Genomic DNA, 6,000 nt, shown 5'->3' with positions numbered 1-6,000 from the left:
TATTATGCCTCAAGTCAGACAAAAATCCTAGTATCAAATTATTATTGGCCTTTCCTTTTCTTGAGGAATTATTCCCCCAAAAATGTCTTCAGTGAATGTACTGATAATATTAAGGAATAGAATAAATGATTCTGTTTCAGATTCTGAATGATGCTTTCAAGTTAAAAACATCTTTAACATCTATTCTATTTTTATACCTTTAATTCTCCTGACAGCCTCATTTATTTATTTTATTCTTTCAGCAAATATTTGTGAATTACCCTATGTATGCCAGGTACTGTGCTAGGTATTAGAAACATAACAATGAACTAGAATTCTGATTATTCTCTTTTTTCTATTGTGAAGCATTCCATTTAAAACCAGATACACAAAATTCTTACCCTTCTTCATATAAGGTTTATGTATTCCATACTCTTAACATCATTTTATAACATTTTGGACATAAAAGGTTCATAGTATTAGGTGGTGGTGTTAGTGGAAAATCAGAGAACCATTGTATTTTTTTTTTTTTGCTTCAATATCCAATTTGCCTTTTCATAGAAGATCAAAGAGAGCCCTATCTCTCCTTTTAGTCTATGATCTCATGCCTAAAACACAACAGACTCATTTTTTCTGGAGTACAAATTTAGTCTCCACCTTGGCTAACCAATACCCTAAGCCATCTAGTGGATACAGGTTAAACAGTGTAAATAGATAATTTGTCTATTCTTTTCTCTAGGGAAGTTCTGGTAAAACGTGGGTTCTTTTTTAACTGCAGTATTCATTCAGAGCCTAATCTCCTCCCTTCTGTACTCTTTACTAGTTCCCTTTCCTGCTTCCCATTTTGAAGCTTCAAAGAAGCTCCTGATTGGGTCTACTTGCCCAAATCACTGTGAGGTTAACTCAGAGGTCATAATGTCAAATGCCTACAAGGACCAGACTGGAAAAATAAATAAATGTGGGGGGCTAGGGCAGGAGAATTAAGGAGTGAGGGACCTGTGGCAAACTGCAGAGCCTTGGCCCCCTCAAAGAAGGAGGAGGTACTCAGTGCCAGCTCATTGTTGCTGAGTGAATGAAAGACTTGGCTAGTTGATCATCCGATTTTTTAGAAAAGTAAAAAATCTGGACATTTATGTAAAGTGTCTTATTCTGTTCATGCTGGATCTGTCAAACAAAACACATCTGCCCAGGGCTGCAATTTGCAACCTCTGCTCTCACTGGTGCTGAGTTCAAAGAACTAAAAGCACCTAGGTTTCCAAAAAATCCTTGAAGAATATAAGTCGAGTTCTGTGATCCAACCCCATTATCAAGAGGAAAGGGGAAGAAAAACTTCTTATCAAGAGTATGATTTGATATTGGTTTAATCAGTGTATTTTCATTAATACTAATTAGTAGATTGTCACGCTGCAGTTTTTAAAAAATATAATTAAGTAATCCATCTTTATGTAAGAAAAGGGGATGAAATTATATTGAAGTTTAAAAATACATTTGATTTTGATCTCTGTAAAGGAACACTGACACTGGAAGAATGCAATAAAAATTCTATGTGGGTATGGACAAGGTAGAAAGGCAAGAGTGTGTATACATATTCAAAAATTAAAGTTTTAAATGAAAGTAAAAGGCATTAAAATGTCTATTGCAGAGAAGTATGGTCGGTTGAAAAATAGATTAAAATGTGTAAAAGTATGTAACAGGAAAAAATGTTATAAGGGAATGCAATTATTAAAGTTCAAGAAGAAAAGGGAACAGTGTTACATTTCTGATAGCTAAAGAAACAGTGTTTCATTTATTCATCAAATGAATGATACTCTTTCAATTGTATTAAATAGAGATGGTATTTAAATTCAACTGGACATACTTAAAGTTGTGTAACTATTTTACTTTCAAATGCCAATATTTACAACATAATGCTGGAAATAACTTCCTTTACAATTGCTTGATTTTATGAGAAAAAGATTTGGATGTTGATATAAAAATGAGGAAAAGATAGAAGAATTTTTCAAAATTCTTTTGGGAGTCCGCTGGATCACTGAAAAAGCAAGAGAGTTCCAGAAAAACATCTATTTCTGCCTTATTGACTATGCCAAAGCCTTTGACTGTGTGGATCACAACAAACTGTGGAAAATTCTGAAAGAGATGGGAATACCAGACCACCTGACCTGCCTCTGTATGCAGGTCAGGAAGCAACGGTTAGAACTGGACATGGAACAACAGACTGGTTCCAAACAGGAAAAGGAGTACATCAAGGCTGTATATTGTCACCCTGCTTATTTAACTTATATGCAGAGTACATCATGAGAAATGCTGGGCTGGATGAAGCACAAGCTGGAATCAAGATTGCTGGGAGAAATATCAATAACCTCAGATATGCAGATGACACAACCCTTATGGCAGAAAGTGAAGAAGAATTAAATAGCCTCTTGATGAACGTGAAAGAAGAGAGTGAAAAAGTTGGCTTAAAGCTCAACATTCAGAAAACTAAGATCATGGCATCCAGTCCCATCATTTCATGGCAAATAGATGGGGAAACAGTGGAAACAGTGGCTGACTTTATTTTTCTGGGCTCCAAAATCACTGTAGATGGTGATTGCAGCCATGAAATTAAAAGACGCTTATGACCACCCTAGACAGCATATTAAAAAGCAGAGACATTACTTTGTCATCAAAGGTCTGTCTAGTCAAGGCTATGGTTTTTCCAGTAGTCATGTATGGATGTGAGAGTTGGACTGTGAAGAAGGCTGAGCGCCGAAGAATTGATGCTTTTGAACTGTGGTGTTGGAGAAGACTCTTGAGAGTCCCTTGGACAGCAAGGAGATCCAACCAGTCCATCCTAAAGGAGATCAGTCCTGGGTGTTCTTTGGAAGGACTGATGCTGAAGCTGAAACTCCAATACTTTGGCCACCTGATGCGAAGAGCTGACTCATTTGAAAAGACCCTGATGCTGGGAGGGATTGGGGGCAGGAGGAGAAGGGGACAACAGAAGATGAGATGGCTGGATGGCATAACTGACTCAATGGACATGAGTTTGTGTAAACTCCAGGAGTTGGTGATGGACAGGGAGGCCTGGCATGCTGCCGTTCATGGGGTGGCAAAGAATCGGACACCACTGAAAGACTGAACTGAACTGAACTGAAGCAAAAAAGTCTAAAGATCATTGATGTTGATTTTTCTATATTTGAAACCATTGGAGTTGCTCTTTTGTCTCTGGACATCCAAAGTTATGTTATACATGAGGACTAAGAGGCCACAAATTACCTCTGAACGCAACCATATGGATCAGCTACACAACGATTAGTTTTGCATTACCTAGGAGAAGGCAATGGCACCCCACTCCAATACTCTTGCCTGGAAAATCCCATGGATGGAGGAGCCTGGTAGGCTGCAGTCCATGGGGTCGCTAAGAGTCGGACATGACTGAGTGACTTCACTTTCACTTTTCACTTTCATGCATTGGAGAAGGAAATGGCAACTCACTCCAGTGTTCTTGCCTGGAGAATCCCAGGGACAGGAGAGCCTGGTGGGCTGCTGTCTATGGGGTCACACAGAGTCAGACATGACTGAAGTGACTTAGCAGCAGCAGAAGCAGCAGCAGGTTTTATTTAGAAAAACAGTCTTTTAAGTTCACAAGAATGGATGCTAGGTAAACAGGTAAATTTAAATGTTTGTAAGGTAGTTCCACCACATGACATCAAAATTCACAGGGCAACTGTAATGCACATGGGAAGGAGAGCCAGGTCAAGAGGTAGAATGTTTCCTACCCAAAATGGCCACAGGTCAACCTGCTTGGATCATCTTGGGACTCACATGTAGATTTAAAGGAAAAAGTTAAGTCCAAAGGTATGAGAGCTCATCAAACTCACCTAGGAGGTTCCCAGGAAGGACCCTAGGGTAGCTGCTGCTCTACATGGGATGACAAGAGAAACTACGCAAATGAGAATTGAAAATGAAAATGAATAGAAAACTAATTTCCCCCTTTTGAACACGAAAGTGTTAACTACATTGATTCTTTTTGTTGTTTTTTGTTGTTTTAGTCACTAAGTCATGTCCAACTCTTTTGTGAACCCAAGAACTGTATGAAGCCTGCCAGTTTCCTCCTTGCTTGGCATTTCCCAGGCTAGAACATTGGAGTGGGTTGCCATTTCCTTCTCTAGGGGATCTTCCTGACCCAGGGGTGGAACCTGCACTGCAGGCGGATTCTTTACTGCTGAGCCACCAGGGAAACCCTACATTGATTCTTTCTTGATTCTAAATGGAAATTGACATTCACTTCTCATTTGGTTGAAACTTTATCCCTATTATTCCTGTTTATATCCTTCACCATAAGAAATCCTAGACTCCCAGATCACCCTTCGTCTTCCACCCACTAAATCACTCAGGGCTCTTCACATCACCTATTTTGAACCCCTTTACCACACTCCCCAATTTCTGAGACTCTTTCCACTATGTCCTCTGGAATTCACAGTTCATCTTCAGCGAAAACCTTTGTATCTTCTATCTCTTCTCTATTTCTTCACCTTCTTGTTCTAAAGCAAACCTGGCTCACCCTCTGTGGATGCTGTTGTCCCTGCAACCTTCCCAGAACCCTTGGAAGACTTGGAGGTGGGAGAGAGACCCTCTTTACCCTTCATTGCTTCTCTCAGGCTATTCTCCCCATCTCCTATCTAATTCCTCCCCCTGAAGTATTTGTTTCTTTAACGCATGACCTCCCATGAGAGGACATATCACTCATATCACTCTCCTCATTGTGGTAGTCCCCTACTCACTTAGCGATCACTCTGAATTATTTCTCCAGGACTTCAACTTTTGGCTACTGGCATCCTATCCAGGGGGCTTCCCAGGTGGCGCTAGTGGTAAAGAACCAGCCTGCTAACGCAGGAAGATACAAGAAATGCAGGTTTGATCCCTGGGTCAGGAAGATCCCCTGGAGGAGGGCACAGCAACCCACTCCAGTATTCCTGGAGAATCTCATGGACAAAGGAGCCTGGCAGGCTGCAGTCCATAGGTTGCACAGAGTCAGACACGACTGTAGAGGTCTAGCACACGTTTTCTATCCAGTATCTCTCTTGTCCTAAATCTTGCTGTTTTTAATATGTATAGTGAGAATCCTCATGATACTCCCTCATTGACTCACTTCCAATGACACTGTATTCCAGACTCCTTAGTCATTCATTGGCATGGTCAAATTCACTTCATCACTTCTCCATAATCTTTATTGCATGCATCCCACTCAAACTGCCACATTGTTATGGTCATTCTGCAGACTTGAGATAGATTCCTCCACCTGTATTTTGTTTGGGATGTCAAGACTGATGATGCTACACATGTACCAACTTTTTCAGAGTATGAAAAATTTTATTACACACGTAGAGAAGTTTTCTGAGGAAAGCAGGGCAGTCTCCAAGTTGGTCTAAATATGACTTGAGGGAACAGAGAGAGGAGACTTTCTTAGGGTTTATGGTGTTTGGGGTGAGTGTAGGGGGGCAGGGTCAAGTGTCCCTCACATGGACAGGCTCTTGTATACTTTGAACTTCCCATGGGCACCAAAGGAGTGAGCAGCTGGGCTTTCTGATCAATTTTCCCAGATGTGGGACACAGGGAGCAAAGAAGTGGTGGGGCTTGAAAGCTGTCATCAAATATCAAAAATGGAGCCAGACCGTTTATGTTATACCTATATTTTCAGATCATTCCCTCTTCTTGTTGGACTCCTACAGACCCTCAGCCCCAAAAGGACCTGCAATTCACTGATCCAACCACAGTTTTTCTGACCTTAGTCTCTCCATGTCTACTATTCCCTCATCTTAAAACTCCATGGTGAATCATACTCACTCCCTTACATCTTTGACTTCCTTGTGCCTCTGTCCTTGCTCTTATTTCCTTGGTAAAACCTAATTGCATACAATTCTAAGCTTACTTTGAGCCTGCATCCTGGCTCAGTCAATTACTGCTGGAGGAAGAAAGGACAAACATACTGACTTATCCCACTTAAATTTATGACCATGAACTCGGTTCAGTTCAGTTCAG

The sequence above is a fragment of the Bos grunniens genome, chromosome 3 (assembly GCF_055505025.1).
Source record: "Bos grunniens cultivar Pamir isolate PY7600 chromosome 3, Bosgru_T2T1.0, whole genome shotgun sequence".
NCBI classification, from domain to species: Eukaryota; Metazoa; Chordata; class Mammalia; order Artiodactyla; family Bovidae; genus Bos; species Bos grunniens.
This window is presented reverse-complemented; position numbering follows the sequence as displayed.